The sequence below is a fragment of the Sciurus carolinensis genome, chromosome 6 (genome assembly GCF_902686445.1).
Source record: "Sciurus carolinensis chromosome 6, mSciCar1.2, whole genome shotgun sequence".
Lineage (NCBI taxonomy): Eukaryota > Metazoa > Chordata > Mammalia > Rodentia > Sciuridae > Sciurus > Sciurus carolinensis.
Window position 1 is genome coordinate 37248719 of NC_062218.1, and position 18166 is coordinate 37266884.

The 18166-nt window shown below is 41.2% G+C and overlaps 1 pseudogene; it reads left to right on the forward strand.

Moving 5' to 3' along the window:
• Nucleotides 1-8471: 8471 nt before the first annotated feature.
• On the forward strand, nucleotides 8472-17509 carry LOC124986307 (serine beta-lactamase-like protein LACTB, mitochondrial; annotated as a pseudogene).
• Nucleotides 17510-18166: the final 657 nt, after the last annotated feature.

Here is an 18166-nt window from a genome sequence, read left to right on the forward strand (position 1 = left end):
AACCTTTTTAAGTAAGTATGAGTATTCTATCCTGAGCTGTTCTGCTTTATCTACTCTCCCTATTTTCATTGCAATTCCTCCCATTCCTATTTTATTTTAAGTGTGTATTTAGCCAGGTGTGATGAAACACTTGCAGTCACTGTGACTCAGGAGGCTAAAGCAGGAGAATTGAAAGTTCAAGGCCAACCTCAGCAATTTAGGGACATCTTTCTTTTTCTCTTGTTTTTGTTTGTTTTTTGTTTTTTGTTTGTTGTTTTAGGTGTGTTTGTGTGTGTGTGTGTGTGTGTGTGAGTGTGTGCGTGCATGTGTGCATTTTTTTCTTTTTGTTTAGAAAAAAAATTTGTTCTTTTTCATTAGGGATCATCTTATTGTGGCAGGGGAAATTCATGTATGGGTTAACCTGGCCATGACCTCTGTAGGGTTGGCAGCATATCTTGGGTGCTTAGTTCATGTGGATAAATTCAATGACTAGATAATCCATATTTAAACTTTCAAGTTCAGCATTACTCCATCCATATTTAAGCATGTCTGCAAAAATTTAGCACATTTTTTGGTCTATGGACCCTGTGTCAGCCCCACTGTTTGGTCTAGAAACACTTAACAACTCCACCATTTAAACAATGAATGGAACACACTGATTGGTTTTTTTCCTTTTTTCTTTTTTTTTTTGTTAGTGATGACTGAACCCAGAGGTATTTACTACTGAGTCCATCTCCAGGTTTTTTAAATTTTTTATTTTGAGGCAAGGTCTAAGTTGCAGAGTGCCTTGCTAAATTGGTGAGTGTGGCCTTGAACTTGAAATGCTCCTGTCTCAGTTTTTGGAGCTTCTGGGATTACAGGTGTGAACCACTATGCCCAGTCACATTGCTTCTTTTTTTTTTTGCGGTGCTGGGGATTTGAACCCTGGGCCTGTGCTTGCAAGGCAAGCACTCTACATCCCCCGTCCCACATTGCTTCTTTAAAGTGACATATTTCGGATCCTTGGTGGTCCTTTGGAACCTTGGGGTTTCAAAAGTGAACACAAAGATTTAACCTCTCCACTTGCAAGATATTGTGGGGTTTTGTGCAAGACAATAGTGAACCATATTTACAGATCACCTCACACAAGTTATAGGAAGAGGAGTGATTCCTTCTTTAGATGATTATATCTTCAGTGGATGTGAAAAGTTTCAGGGGACAAAGGTAATTTCATTAAGGAAGGATTTTCACATATCATGTTTTGGTTGTTGTTGTTTGTTTTTGTAGCATTGGGGATTAATCCCAGGGCTCATGCATGCTAGGCAAGCACTCTACCACTAATCTATACTCAAAGCCCTATTTGCAAGTTACTAAGACCTTTTTATGTACATTTCATCTGCTGCTTCAAACTCTAACATAGTAGCCTCTGCACACCCTACATCTCCATTGTCCTGCAGTGGACTTTCAGAATCCTGCTATCCACCATCCCAGCATATAATTGTTCCTCATGATCCTGTGGGAGAATTTCTCTAGATAAATAGAATTGTTCCATCCAAAGTGTATAACCTTAATTTTACTGAGCAGCGTCAGATGTTCTTTAGGGTGAATGCAGCATTTACTTTCCATCAGTAGTCAATGTGGAAAACTATGTGCACACGTTCTCCACAAACACTTGAAGTGCCACAGTATTCTGACATTTGCCAGGGTCTTTGTGGCTCTGAAGAGCTTTGCTCTGGTGTTGATGGCTGCCTGACCCACTCTCGTCTAATTTCTGAAAATCTCTGTGAGTCAGTTGCTATGTGGTTTTGAGAGTCATTCTCTAATGTTCAGTCTAAAATCTGTGTTTGCCTTTTGATCAGATTATAAGTTATATTTATCCCTGGTGCTTAAAGTGAGTGTGTTCAGTTTCTGTTCCTGAAGACAGAGGGAACACAATAGTGCCTTGATGTTCCACTTCCTGCCTTTCAGCTCGTTACAGTTTTTCTTTATAAGAATTCCAAAAGAACTGACTTAGGTCAATTCTTAGTAAGTAAACAAAGAGACTTGTATAAATGAGAAGTCTTATATATCTCTTGAAGAAGAGAAGAAAGAGAATCTCCCAGGTGAACACTCAGTATTCCTAGGACTCAGTTGTCATGGCCCAGGGGTTAAATATCAGCATGTTTCTGGGGAGCCTATCTCCAGGACTACATGAATTTGACTAAGAGAAATTGCTAGAGCAGGTAACTGCCCCTTTACTTTGCCGTGTGGCACTCTCCTGAGGCTGAATTTGAGTTCTTCTGTGTCATTGGTATAGAGTTCCAGGTAGGTAGACCAGAGAACTAGGGAATGTTCTATGGTGTCTGGGCTCTAGGCAAGTGTCTATGTCGAGAGCAGTCCCAACATAGCAGTCCACATGGCCTGGAAAGCAGTTCCCAGTAAAAATGTAGGCTGTGCCACCAGGGTTCCCCAGCTTAAGATAGAAGGGGGCCCATGGTCCAGAATCTTCTGAGCTCATTGACAAAGGCAACTGTTATCTCACTGTCATCACTGCAGAATCCCAATTCTGTATCACCCAGGGGTAACGATGCTGGTCCATGACTTTGGCCTCTAGATCAAGAGAAAGGTTGGGAGAAGAGACAGAGGATTCAGGGGGGGGTTCAGATTTGGGATGTTTATCGGTGGCACTTTTGTACAATCCCAAACTAGAGTTCATTAGGTTGGACGATGATGGTACTGTGAGAGGCAAATTGCTTCAGAAAGCTGGGTCTGATGAACTTAAGATGAAAAGCAACCCTCTACTGTCCTGTATAACTAAGAAGAACAAATAAAAACAGGGAAAAAAAGAAATGCAATCATCTTGGATGCAATTATAATGTATAAATTTGGTATCAGTAATTAATTAGACTAAGGTTAAAATATTTCATAAAGACTTACTTATGAAAGCCAGACTCTCTGTTTCCTTTATATGTGATACCCAAGTTCACAGCACTTCCTCAGGCATGTACCTTTCATGTTTACTTTCACAAGTGCTTACTTTTTTTTTTTTTTTAATCCCAAATCAAACCACAGTTGATGCTGCAGCTGAGATAGCAACTTGGGACCTGTTGGGCAGGAATGTTTGGAGAGAAGGTGGAGATCAGTTCTCCAGTGTTGACTGATTCTCAGCTGCCTGTTTTTTCCTCTACCGATGAATTCCTAAATTACAAGGACTAACAGGAAGAAAGAGGAGAGGGGTAGAGGAAAGGAAAGAGAGGGAGGGGAGGCTTTATACTTTAAATATCAAATAACCAAATATGGTCCAGATTCAGATTCTTGTCTCAACCTTTAATAGATTTAAGGGTCATTTAAATTTTCTAAGCCACATGTGGTGATGGTTCAATCTGTGAAGTGAGAAGAAAAATTGTTAATTTCAAAAAGTAGCTTTTAGGGTTTTAAGGAATAAGATAGATCAGTCAGGCACATTTATGACACACACCTGTAATTCCAGCTACTGGGAGGCTGAGGCAGAAGGTGTGAATGTTTGAGGCCAGCCTGAATAACTGAGTGAGACCCTGTCTCAAAATGATTAAAGGGGCTGGGGATGTAGTTTTGTTCTAAAGTACCCTGGCTTCTATTCCCAGTACTGGAGAGGGAAAAAGGTGATATAAGGAAAGTGATAGTTCCTGAGACATAATACAACTAATAGCCTTTGTAAAGGTATAATCATTCTTATGTGATCAGTACTATTATGGCAGAAGCATAACCCCAATGAAGGACAAATGCAAAACTGTGGCCCTTTAAAAATCTTCCTAATGCAAGAGGATTTTTCATGCTCTTGTACCAGATTCACTTTATTTTTATTTTCTCTATGAGACAGGGTCTTCCTGAGTTGCCCAGGCTGTTCTAGAACTTGAAGTCCTCCCATCTCAGCCTCCTTAGGGGCTGAGATCACAGGCGTAGTCCACTACTGCCTGCCTATCAGGTTCACTTTGAAACTGTCAGAAGCATACATATATTTAGCATCTTATAGGACCACAGTCTACTCTGTTTAATGATACTTTTACCTTCAATGTCATAAACTCTGCATAAGTATTAACTTAAGCATATACTGAGTGCTCATCTTTTGCCAGTGTTATGAAAATAGCTACAAGTATGGCATGTGCTCTCTCAAATGTGCAATTAAAAAAAAAAGTTTACTTGAAAGTAGAGTAGTGATTATAAGGGACGAGGAAGGGGATGAGGAGAAGATGAAAGAAGAGTGGTTGGATGTGACGAATGCACTCTGTATGTATGTATGGAAAGACAACATGAATCCCTTCAATATGTACAGTTAATATGTGTCAATAAATAAATTAATTTTAAAAGCACTATACAAATATGAATAAAACTTTTTTTTTTCCTGTGGGAGCAGGTGCAGAATTCTGCAGTCATAGAATTCTACCTGGGAACGGACCAGGGTTGGGGGTAGATTCCCCACGTTGGGAAAGCCTTGAGCAGGCAAGAAGCCAATCCAATTTACCTGAGGGCTGCTGAGCGGGGATTCTTAAAGGCACAGGAATGACCCATATGAATAGGGTTGGAGACCTCTGTCTAAGCTCCTGTTTGGTCTTGGCAGCCCTAAGCTGCTGCAGATGAGGTCCTAGTCCCAGTAGATCAGTGGATGCAAAAGTACCTCAGGGAAGAAGAGCCTGCCGAAGACCACATGTGCATTCCCACAGCCTGCTCCAGCATTCTTGGTCTGTGAAACCCATTTCTGTTTCAGATCCACTGCCCTATGCTGTCAGCCCCACCCCAGAGCTCTGGAGATTCGCACCTTCCTTGGTTGGTTTGGAAAGGCACAGGGTGGGGTGGTTCCCAGATCTTGAGCCTGGTGATATAGCCACAGCAGCGCCGTGGTACAGGAACCCTTTCGGTTCCATGCTCTTCGTTTACTAGACATTTAAGAAGTTTTGCAAATGAAATCAGCCTCATTTGATATATAATAGAATAATGAGATTTGTCTTAATGGATTTTATAGATTGTGAGGGAACATTTCTCAATGACATTGTATCCCCTCTTCAAATAAAGAATAAAAGTAAGTAGTGACATCATGAATTTATTCAGTTAATTGTAAAGCAGGAGAACAAAATGTGAATGGAAAAACAAAAGCCCCCTTTTTGTCCATTTGTCTTAGGTTAAGCCCTGACTTTTCCCTTGCCATTCTCAGCTTAATCCCCTACCAGCACCAGCTTCTGCCTGGCGCCCTGGCTACAATCCTGCCCTTATCTTTCAGAATCCCATAGTGAATTATCACTACATCTATCTGTGAAAGTACATAACTTGTGATGGAAAACTGAGATTTCCCCCTTTATCTTGTTTTATTTAGAGTGAGCAAACTAGAGGGCCAATGTGAGAGGCAGAGGGTGGAAAGTGACAAAAATCTCTCAAGAACAAAGGAACTTAATTTTGGAGTGTATCCCCAGATCAAAAATAAGTGTATTCATATGACTCACTTTAAACACTTATTTCTTTTTTTTTTCCCACGCCATGAAACTTTATTACAATTTAAAATTAAATTGTAGACAATTTAAAATATTCCATTAAATTATCTTCAAACTATGTGTATAAGGTATATATGAAACATAAATGAATTTTGTATTTAGATTTGGGTATAAATATAACCAATCACAAAAGTTTTCAGAAAGAATATTAAGCAATAAAAACTATCAGCTTTAGAAATAGCACAAGGACAAAGAGCAAGTCTTCAAACAACAAAATGCTTTTTCTATATACTTCCATTTTCATAAAAATAAAAATGGAAGACTGTAGAAAAAGATTTAAATTAAGGAGTTCAATGAGCTATCCTTAAGAGAGCTCATTATGTCTATAAAATATTCCAAAATCCCCCCAAAATCTAATATATGAAATATTTCTGTTCCCAAGCATTTCAGATAAGATATGCTCACTCTTCTAGGATACCTAGCTACATTTGTGTGACTGCGAGCATCGGTGCCAGTGTCAGGCTGGGACAAAAGAGTCCCCATTCTGTCACTTTCTAGTTGTTTGAGTTTGGCAGGGTTCCATCTTTCATATGTAACACTGTTCCCTGCAGTTCTGACCCGGTGCAGCCTGTGGGGAGAGTGAAAGGACCCTGCATGCTTCCTTAGTGCAGGTCTGATAGAGGGTGAGCAATCCTTGACTTTTATTATTTTTCTGTGACTATTGAACATAAACCTAGGAGTTAGGAGACTGGTGTGTCTATTTTTTAACGCTGGACTTTATTTCGCCACGAATTTTCATCTTCAAAACGTTTCAAATCATTTGTCAAACACATCATTCCAGTCCCCCAGTTCTTATGCCAGTTACTGGAATTACAAAATCCAGGGGCTGGGGAGATAACTCAGTTGGTAGAGTGCTTGCCTTGTAAGCACAAGGCTCTGGGTTTGATTCCCCAGCACCCAAAAAAAAAAAAAAAAAAAAAAAAAAATCCAGGGAAGGACCTTCAAAGGCGCTTAGGAACAAAGAGCTTTCATCTGTTATGGGCCAGAATTCAAAACTTCATAGTTGCCCTGACGTTTATTCACCTTTCCTTAAATTCAAATTTTACACACATTTATGGGGCACCTATTTATTGAGTCACTGCACTGGAAACATTACCTCCTGCAGCAAGAAAGTAGGTGTCAACACCTGGGTTTGAAAAATGAGGCAGCAAAGCTTAAAAAGGTGAGGTCACCTGCTTAAAATCCTCAGTTAAGACAGAGGCCAGCGCCCACGAGATGAACCTTAAGCTGAAAGCCCTCCCTCCCTCCCTCCCTTGTGTCAATTTTGGGGCTGGGCTCAGTCGGTAGGGTGCTTGCCTTGCAAGCCCAAGGCCCTGGGTTCAATCCCCAACACCAGACGGGGGAGGGGGGGATTGAAACTTAAATCTAGATATTTATTCTTTCAGTGTTCTCTTGGAAAACCAGTTCTAGGTTTAGAATAATTGAGATTTCCTTTGATCTCTTAGTTTTCAAAAAGAATAAAAATTATCTCTCATTCTATCATCTCTCCCACCAAACACACAGAGAAGGGATGGTGTGTCCTGCATCAGATGATTGAATCTTTTTTTTTTAAAGCTGCATGTTTCTGTTTACTTGTTATTAACTATATACAAAATTTACAGACAACAGTGTTATTTTAAAATCTTGATTTTTTCCCTAGGAGATAACTAACATTCTCCCTTGCTTTTTTAAAAAAAATTAATTGCTTTTATTAATTATACATGACAGTAGAATGCACTTTGATATGTCATATATGATGGAGTATGATTTCTCATTCTTCTGGTTGTACATGATGTAGAATCCCACCAGTCATATAGTTATACATGTACTTAGGGTAATAATGTCTGATTCATTCTACTATCCTTCCTATTCCCAAACCCCCTCCACTCCCTTCACTCCCCTCTAATATAAAGTAACTCTATTCTTCCCTAGTGCCCCCCCACCTTATTGTGAATTAGCATCCGAATATCAGAGAAAACATTCTACTTTTTTTTTTTGGGATTGGCTTATTTTGCTTGGCAGATATTCTCCAGCTCAATCCATTTACCGGCAAATGCCATAATTTCATTCTTCTTTAAAACTGAGTAATATTCCATCATATATATATATATATGAAACTTTTTTTAATTCATTCATCTGTTGAAGGGCACCTAGGTTGATTCCATAGTTTAGCTACTGTGAATTGAGCTGCTATAAACATTGATGTGGCTGTGCCACTGTAAGTATGCTGATTTTAAGTCGTTTGGGTATAAACTAAGAAGTGGGATAGTTGGGACAAATGGTGGTTCCATTCCAGGTTTTCTGAGGAATCTCCATACTGATTTCCATAATGGTTACACAAATCTGCATTTCTACCAGCAATGTATGAGTGTACCTTTTTCCCCACATCCTCACCAACATTAATTGTTGTTTGTATTCTCGATAATTGGGTGAGACAAAATCTTAGAGTAGCTTTGATCTGCATTTCTCTGATTGCTAAAGATGTTGAACATTTTTTCTCATATTTGTTGATCAACTATATTTCTTCTTCTGTGAAGTGTCTGTACAGTTCCTTAATCCATTTATTGATTGGGTTATTTGGGTTTTTTTTTTGTTGTTGGTGGTGGTGGTGTTAAGTTTTTGAGTTCTTTACATATCCTCGAGATTAATGCTCTGTGTGAGGTGCATATGGTGAAGATTGTCTCCCAGGTAACGCCTTCTCCCTGCTGGCTTGGGAAGAATAAGTACAATCGCTTCCACAGACTGCATGAGTTCTCGGCGGGAATAGCTGAGAGACTGTGATTGGCATCTGGAAACGCGGTGGAGCACTCCATTCCCCCAGGCCGCCTCGCTGCGAGCGGGCGGGAGAGGCTGCGCCAGGAGCCAAAGCGGGAAATGCAGGTGTTGGGTACACAGGTAGGCGCCCTAGCAAAGAAGCAGAAAGCCTGCGAGTGAGTGGGGAACCTGACAACATCAATAGGGGCATCATTCAAGAGCAGCTGGAACCCTCTTTTCGGCTAGAGGACCCCAGGAAGTGACTGGACTATGCTCAGGATGGGCGCCTATGCTGAAAGCTGTAAGCCTAGGCTTTGCCCCAGGACCTGCCTTCTGCGTGCCTGACCTAATCGCTGCTCTTCAGGCTGTGTTCTCCAGTCTAGCTTGCCTCAGTTTACCCGTAGTTCACACTGATGCCTGGTGCAGCCGGCTTTTCTTCCCACGAGGGCCCAATTAGACTTCAGCAACGTCCTTAAGTAGCTAAAGAAAAAGAGACAGGATTCCTTTGGGCGTGGTGGGTGCTTTTCCAGTCCAGAGGTTTGCAACCTTCTGATGCCACCTAGTGGGCACCGAGCTTCAGAGTGCCAAGAGGCCAGAAGCAGCACGAAAAGGGTGCAGGCTGCAGGGGACAAGGCTTCAGGAAGCAGGGTTCATCTCTCACCACCTGATGGCAGTTTCCAACTGAAACGAAATTCTGCAGAATCTTAAAATATTTGCCTTCTTTATCTCCACTTTTTCCTTTATCCATAACTCCCATGCAAGTGTGTTTCTCGGATCCCTCAGGTTGACATTTTCTGCAACCCCCACTCCAGGAGTGTCTTCCAAGCCCGCCCCTTCACCACCGCGAACTCGGGTCTTTAAAAGGCTAAGGCTCTGACCATGCATGGGAAATGAACATTCAGATAGCTCAACATTCACAGGATGGAAAAGGAGGAAAGTTCGCTATAAAATTAAGGAGACTAATAAAGTTAATGAGCCTTTGGATCTTCTGAGAAGGTTCCTAGTCATGTGTTCTTGTATCTTGCATACTTAAGGTTTTTCAGTGTTTCTTAAATAAGAGTCCTTCCTCCCATCCCCGACCCCTGCCCCAAATTAAATAAGCTCTTCCTCCACAAAATCTGAATGTGCCTCTAGTTGGAGTGGTGTCAGAAGTGTACCTGGGAATTTCAAAGGATATGGCTGTCAAAGAGGTGCTAGGGAGATGGCAAAGAGAAACAAGACACTAGAAGGAACTGATGGGGAAGGGAGGGAGTGGAACTGGATTGTCTTTGTGCTAAAACTCCCTGCTGAGGAGGACCTGAGAAACTGCCTTGTGACTCCAGCTTGCCTTCCTCTCTCTTCTAGTTCCTGAACTGCCCACTTGATCTCTTTGTGCCTATCCAGGGCCACACACGAAAGAGCCCACAAGGGAATGTTACTTTCTAAGAGGTTTAACTAGTGGCCCCAAGTGGTAAGGCTGTGACAAGGTGAAGAGGCACCTCTTCCTGACACTCCCAAACTACTCTTTGTACCACCCTGGATGCAGAAATGGTACTGTTTTACTTTCTCGCATTCAAAGGGGTATTTTTTAAATTATATATTCTAGTTGTATTCAATCATGGGATGAATTGTCATATTCCTTGAGGAATTTAAGAAGTTGCCATATAATGAATGTTTATCAAAATGTTGTATTTACAAATTTATTGTTTATATTTCTTTTTTAATAAAAATGTTTGTTTTAAATATTAACACTTAATTAAACTTGACAAAGTTAAATTCTTTTTCTTAAATTTAGAAACTCTAGAACTTTAAAAGTATATATGTATCCTTTATTATGTATCCTATATACTTGTCCTTTTTTATATATACTTACTACATTTTCTCCAAGTGTGATGACAGTTTTAACTCTCATATTTCATCAACAGATATAGATAGTTCAATGAAGTTAAATGTATCAATTTTAACGTTGACATCCACTTTCTGATATCTGATTTCTATATTTTGTCTATGAAATTTTGTCTGATTACAATGTCATAGATATTCTAAATTTGCTCGTAGTTATGAAATTTTAATTTTCATATTTAGGTCCTTATCTATACCTTATATTTCTATTAGATATGAGTTAGTGATGTTTACAATTTTATCTCTCTATGAACACAAAAGAGTCCCAATGCCATTTTTGTTTATTGATATGAACATCTCCATTTCAACACAAAACTAATATTTCCACTTGTGTCTGTTTCAGCCCATATAATACTTCTACTTATCTGTTTCTCCAAAAAGTATTTAATACTGAGGAAAGGGGAATGAATTTCAGTGGCCATATTTGCTACTCATTCTCCTGGAGTGGGCACATTATATGTCAGGTGCCATTTACCATGTCAGAGTTTGTCTCCACATCTGCCTCCCTGACCTGAATAAAAGGCAGTGGTATCCTTCCTCACCTTCACGTTGCCAGCATCTGGGGAAATGCCTGGTGCTTAAGTATTGTCCAAGGTTTCTGGAAGAACAGAGCAGTTGGCATGGTGACAATGGAGATGACTCCTAAGCTGGTGTCTACTAATCACCAATAGAGCTGGACATTGACCATTCTGCTTTTCTCCTCTGCCTCTCTATAACCAGCCTTATGATTCTTAAGTCTGAACTCTGAGAACTTCCCTGACTCAGCTGCAAGTCTAGAGTCAAACCCAGTTTGGCAGTCCTGAGGTCTTGACTGCAGCTTAAAGTTCCTGATTCCTATTTCAGCCCTTCTTTGGTGAATTGGCTCAATATCACTTTCATATTCTGTAAACAAAATTGGATCTGGCTAACAGGAAAAGCTAGGGTTCTCATTTCAACAAAAATCAACTTCGTATAAGATTCCTCCCTGCCTCCTGGTTGGCACATTAACACATCTCTAAGTCCTTATTATAGTAAAAAAAAGTCATTGCTTATATAGGACAGTGACTCAGTGGCACAAGATGGGCTCCATTTGCTTTGAAGAAAAAAATTCTTGGGAAGAGCTTGCTGGGACCCCAGATGGAGTCTAGTGAACAAGGGGTGCAGTATGTCCTCTCTGCCTATCATTCTGGGCAGCAGAGAGGCCTCATGCACCTCAAAGCTGCAGGTCACTTACAAAATGGGTAAACACAGGAACTGGAAGGGGAGGGAGTGAGGTGGAGAGACAGGATGGTCTCAGCTCACAACTTCCTCCTTGTTGTGTTTTTTCCTAATGGAAAGTGGATATTGGTCCTTTTTTGACACCTTCTTTGTAAAACTCTGACGTCCCAACCTTTCACTCTCTTTCCCAGCACCTGGACATTTGGAGCCTGTTATGGTTTGGATGTGTGGTGTGTCCCAAAAGTTTATGTGTGAAACAATGCAAGAAGGTTTGAAGGAGAAATGATTGGGCTATATCCTTAACCTAATCCCTGATGGGATTAACTAAGTAGTAATTGGATTACTGAGTAGTAATTGGATTACTGAGTAGTAACTGGAGGCAGGTGGGGTGTGACTGGAGGAAGTGGTTCACTGGGGACAGGGATATGGGACATATATTTGTATAAGAGTGGAGTCTCTCTTTGCTTTCTGATCACCATGTAAGCTGCTTCCCCTGCCACACTGTCCTGCCATGAAATTCAGCCCCACTTTGGGCCCTGAGAAATGAAACTGACCTTCTATGAACTAAGACCTGTGAAACTGTGAGCCCTCAAATAAACTTTCCTCTCTACAGTTGTTCTGGCTGGGTCTTTAAGTCACAGCAGTGAAAAAACTGACTAAAACAGAAATTGGTACTGAGAAGAAGGGTTGTTGCTGTGACTAACCTGACCGTGTGGTTCAGAAGCTTTTTGAACTTTTTGGAATTGGTGGACAGAATTTTGAGATGCATAGCAGTGCAAGCTGGATATGCTTTAGTTGTTGTAAATTGAGATTAAAGGCCAATTCTGGCGGGAGCTCAGAAGACCAGAATGGCAATAGGACTATGGTCAGTGAAGATGGAGCTCAAGAGGATTCAGAAAAGGAGAACTCTATTGGAATTTGGGTAGAGGATATAAACTCATGACCCACAAATGACTGGAGGCAGGAGAAGCAAACCTCGGATCAGCAAGCTTTTATTATGCAGCAAGGTCCATGGATCAGTCATGGGAGGACCCATTTTCTGGTTATGTAGCTGGCCCCCCAAGTTACAGAAGGAGTCTGAGTTTTATAGTTTCATTGGAGACTGCAGGCGTGCAGCTCGGACAGTCCGGGGCTAGTTGCACAGGTTAAAACTTAATTTAGGAGGGTAGTTGTAAAAAGTTTTAAACTCTTTACTATCTGGGTTGATAGGAGTCCAGATCCTGAGGGATGAGTACTCAAATCTTGCCCATCGTTTTACTTTCTCTGGGATCCATTGTTTCCAAGACTTTCAACATCTGCTGTGCCTCCATTTAGGACTAATTTGTGATGGGGGAAGGTCAGAGTTTAGGGCCCAACATTCAGTATTTGCACCTTCCTTCAAGATGCATTGGGGTTCAGAAGGGATAAATGTTCAATTTTGGTGGAGATGCCAGGGATGAACCTGGGAAGGGATGAAAGTTTGCTTTATCCCCTCAGGGCTTGTTGTTATTGGGAAAGGGTGCACTCGGACAGGTTTAATGTTTGACCAATTTCCCCTCCCTCCTCCCAAGCCACACTGTCCCTCCTTCTTTCTTAGGGAGCTATCTTGTAGGAATTTTATTGTCCATAATCCTTCAGAGACCATTTGTGCTATGTTCTGGCTGAGAAGTTGTCTGCATTTTGCTAGTGTCCTGACACTTTCTGTGAAGCTGATTTTAAAAGTGATGGACTTCTTAATCTGGCAGAAGAAATGTCTAGGCAGCCTAGCATTCAGAAAGTAGCATGGGTATTGCTGGCGGCTTTTAGCTAAGTTTATTTTGATATTCAGAAGCAGAAAGCAGAGCAGAAATATTTGAAAAGCTTAAACTTGAAAGATATGGGCTAAGAAAGTTGCTGTTGTTACTGCCACTAAAGAAATGCTAAAGATTGCCCAGAGACAATAAAGATGGCTTGAGGGCATCTCAGGAAGAGCTGGCAAGACCACACCCATCTCAGGCTCAAGGGTGTAAAATGAAAATTCCCTTGAGAAGAGACCAGTGGAGAATCCTTCTTGTACAAGGGGGCCTAGGAAGTTTTTTCAACATGCTTAGCCACCCAGACGCTCAGAGGCTGCTGCAGCAAGGGTCCCTGGAGGCTTGGCTATTGCTCTTGATGGTGGCAGATCTTAGCACCAACCATATGGTGATCATTCTGCAGGAATGCAGGATGCTGGAGTTAGGGGTTCATAGAAGCTTCCACCAAGATTTCAAGGGAAAGCCTTAGAAGTCAGGCAAAATGCAGCAGGTTGGAGTCCCACAGGGTACCCCCTGAGCAGGAATTTGAGAAGGAAGCCTTAACTGCAGTGGAGAATGTAGGCAAAAATATCCAAAATGGTTTTGGCACCATAATGAAAGTATAAATAACCAGGAAGGGAGCAGACCTCATGAATTCAGCAAAGCCTTCATTCAGCAGCAAAGTCAGTAATCAGATGGCTCACTTTCTGAGTAGAAAAGGACCCCAATTACAGTGGAGATATGGGTTTATATAGGTTACAGACTGGGAGATGACTTAACCATTGAAGACTTTAACAAAACAGATCAGTTTGGACATTCAGGAACAGGTTGTGAGAATCTAAAATTTGTTTTTACTGGGCAAGGATGGAGGGTCCAGAGTTTGGCATTTAACGCTCATCTCTTCCCCTTCAGGGTCTATTGTACTGTCACTGGGAAAGGATTTATTTGGGGAAAGATCAATGTTTTGCCTTCTTCCCAGAGACTGTCATTTTAGGTTTGATGGATATCTCCTTCCCAGGGATTGTCTTGTCATTGGGTGACATCTGCTTCCTACCCAGAGATTGTCTTATCATTGGGATAGGATCAACATTATCAATGCCTTGCCTTCTTCCTCCCTTCCTCTTCCCAAGCCACTGTTTTGGGGGTTACCATTTCCATATCCTTCAGAGAACCCCAAGATTAAGAAATGCCAGTAACGTGGGTCATCGTCCTGGGAAAGCTACAGGCATTGAGCAGAGACAACCAACAGAAAGCCCACTTGGGCTGCAACAAACAACCACAGGGGCGGTGCTATACATTCCTTTGGAGAGAACATCATGATGCCAAGTGCCCCAGATGCTGGACATGGAGCTAAAGGACTTGTATGCCCATCTGAATCTCACTCTTGCTTTGGTTGTCCCTTCTTTCAATGGCCCTAATTTTGTGAATGGAAATATTTACTCTGTAACATTATATATTGGATACTTATAAATTGCTTTCAATTTTATTGGAGTTCACAATGTGAAATTGCCCTGAACCTTAGAGAAGACTTCGGATTTGGACTTTGAGCAATCTCAGAACTGTTGAGATTATGGGGACTTTTGGGGATGGACTACATGTATTTTGCACTGTCAGATGAGTATGAGCTTTTGGGGGCCAGGGGCGGAACGTTATGGTTTATGTGAGTTGTCCCCCAAAAGCTCACATGTGAAACACAGCAAGAAGGTTCAGAGCAGAAATGATTGGGTTGTAAGAGTGTTAACCTGATCAATGAATTAATCCCCTGGCAGGGATTAACTGAGTGGTAACTGAAGTGGTAGGGTGTGGCTGGAGGTGGGAATTGAGGCGTGGTTTTGGAGTATATTTTTGTATCTGGCCAGTGGAGTCACTTTCTCTCTGCCTACTGATCATGATGCTGAACCCCTTCCCTCCACCATGATGTTTTGCCTCAACTTGAGCCCCAGGAATGGAGCCTGCTGTCTATGGATTGAGACCTTTGAAACCGTGAGCCCTCAAATAAATGTTTCCTCCTGTATAATTGTTCTGGTTGGGTCCTTTTAGTCACATCGTGAAAAAGCTGACTGAAACAGAGCCTTCGGTCTCTGGTCTCTGCAGTGCACACCACTCCTTCCTTTCCCTTCCTCTCTTGAATCACTGAATACTTTTCACTGAAAAAACTCTTTTCATTTTATCAATCCTATTTTGTAGAACTGTTCTTTTGGATCTACTTAGAATTGTGGTGTCCTCTTATTAAAGTTGTACAACATGATTAAAGTCTTTTCCCTTGTTCTCCACCTTTGGAATGAATTTTGTGTGATTGAAGTCAGGAGAGGAAGTAGTAGAGGTGGACATTATGGTTTATGTGAGAGGTGGCCTGAAGAGCACAGGCCATGTGTGAGATCATTAAAATCATAGAAATCCAAATTTTAAAAGTGAGCTATAATGTTGGTTAGTATCATGGCACATATTAAACATCTGCTTTCTATCCAATATAGGTACGTAGACATAGATAGTTATATCTTGGTAACTCTCAAACACTTGGTAGAAACGAATTAGATAAGATCATTTGAAAGCAAATGATGGGAGCTGAGGACATAGTTCAGTGGTTGAGCATTTGCCTGGTGGGTTGTAAGTCCTGGTTTTGATCCCCAGGACCACAAACCCAAGGTATTGAGAGCTGAGGGGAGAGAATGGAAAAGAAACCAATTAAGGCAATACAAATTAAGCATTTCAGCATGAATACTTTATGTGTGTGTGAATGCTTTTAAAATAGAAATTCCACTTCTGAAAGGAGGAAACTGTACTTTAAAAAGAGGTGTACAGTTATAACTTCCAGTGCCATTAGAGGTGCAAACATCCATGGTTTTATCCCTTACAATGCCTGACTTATTTCTGGCCTAGTTCTTAAAAGCAAAAGGTTTAGCAATAAGGGCTGGGCTAGGTGGCCCACATTATAATTCCAGGGACCTGGGAGGTTGAGGCAGAGAGGGCTGGCAGGTTGGAGACCAACCTCAGAGACTTAGAGGAGGCCCTAAACAACTGAACAAGACCTTGTCTCAAAATAAAAAATAAAAGGGCTGGTCATGGTGGCACATGCCTGTAATCACAGTGACTCAGGTAGCTGAGGCAGGAGAATGGTGAGCCAGCTTCAACAGCTTGGCTAGACCCTTAGCAACTTAGCAAGATGCTGTCTCAAAACATAACAAGGGTAGGGATGTTGCTCAGTGGTCAAGCACCCTAGCTCAATTCCCAGTAGAAATAAATAAATAAATAAATAAATAGGCTAGATTGTGGCTCAGTGGTTAAGCTCCCCTGGGTTCAATCTCTGATCTAAAAAAAAATAAAGTTTTAGCAATAAGTAAGCAGACAATAGGCAAGCCCACCTTACCCAAACTCTGGAAAGCAAAACCTCAACAAAGGCAATCATCTGAAGTTAGGATCTCAGAGAAGACATTAAGGCTGCCCTTGTCCCTAACCAAGGAAAGCCTATTCCCTGCTGATGAATCTGTTTTTACATTTTCTTGTTAACTCTTCTTACAAGTATATTTTTTCATGCTACATTCTTCCCTAAAGATATATCACAATCTACTTTTTGTAGATGAATGGGGGGAAGAGCTTTTTTTGTTATAAAAACCATCTACACTGATTTCACATAACTTATGGTGACCATTTGTGAAATATAAAAATTATTCTGCCTTTCCTTGTTGTGAAACCACTCTGTTTCTAGTCTCCATTAAATAGTTAGCTGGGCTATGTACCGGCTCCTGTCAGCTGTGGACTGTGACCCATGAGGGCCAGGCATGGGGCTACAGGCAGTGAGGGGCCATCAGCTGGGCTGCAGCCCCTTGACTCTGGCTGGGTTGGGGGCCTGGCACTGGGAATGGAACGGGGACTGGAACTGGCCAATAGGCTGTGAGGGGGGACCGCCCCCTCTTCAACCTCCCCGCAGACCTGGCCTCCTGCCCAGCCACAGCAGGAGCAGTCCCTTTCCTGACCAGTGGTCTCTGCAGAACCTGCTCCTCCCCACTCACAGTGCTTCACCAGAGCCATTGAGAGCAGCAGTGACCTGCTGCATAGGATCAAGGACAAGATGGAATAGGGACCCTGGGATTAGGGGTCAAAGTTTCTGTAGGAGGAAAAGAAGTCTGGTCGGAAGGTTTCTGTCACAACAAGTTAACTAATTTCCCATTTAAGTGGAATTTGTCATCATGAAAAGGTCACAAAAAAGATGAAAGAAGAAATGGTTTACAAAGCTTTGAAGACGATGAAAGGGGCCTTTGCATCTGAACCAAAAAAAGGAAGCAAAAAATATGAAAAGAAAGACTTTGCTAAAGCTAAAATGGAACAGCATGATGAATCCAAATGCCAGAATTTAAAACCTGGCAAGAAAAAAATGGAACTTGTTTTGAACAAGGTGAATCACATTTGAAAGAAAATTTTGAAAATTCAGTTGGCTCCCTAAGATTATTTTTAAATGATTCTTTGTTCTTTAAACCTGGCAAGTGTTAATTCCTTCTCTTAACAAAGTCATTATTATGGAAGAATCAAGTTTTCATGAACTCCGAAAAGTGTATTATCCTGAGTGCACTCAGTGAGTTTGATGATGGCAGTATGGGCCAGTCCAGTGTCCCTTTTTCCTAGCAAAGCCTGGCATCCAAGCAGGTGATTTAGCCTCATAGAAGGCTATGTAATCATTTTAGGGGAGATTTAGTATCTCAGCACCACATAAAAATAAATAAAATAAAGGTGTCATGTCCATCTACAACTAAAAAAAAAAAAAAATGTTCATGGAAAACTTTAAGAATGTTGGAGAAATTGTTTCCTAAATAAAACCTGGATCAAAATAGAAAGAATAAAGTGATACTAATAGGAATATTTACATTTAGTTAGAATTTAGCATTTAGTTAAAATTATATTATTGAACCCAGCATGCCTATAATCCCAACAACTCAGGAGCCTGAGGCAAGAGGATGGCAAGTTCAAGGCCAGCCTCAGCAACTTGGCAAGACTGTCTCAAAATAAAAAATAAAAAAAGAAAGCTGGGGATACAGCTGAGTGGTAAAGTGCTCCTGCATTCAATCCCCAGTACTGGCGGGGGAAAAATAAGGTTTCTATCCATTTTTAGTATGAGTAATAAGATCTTAAGTTTCCAGAATAATAAAGTGA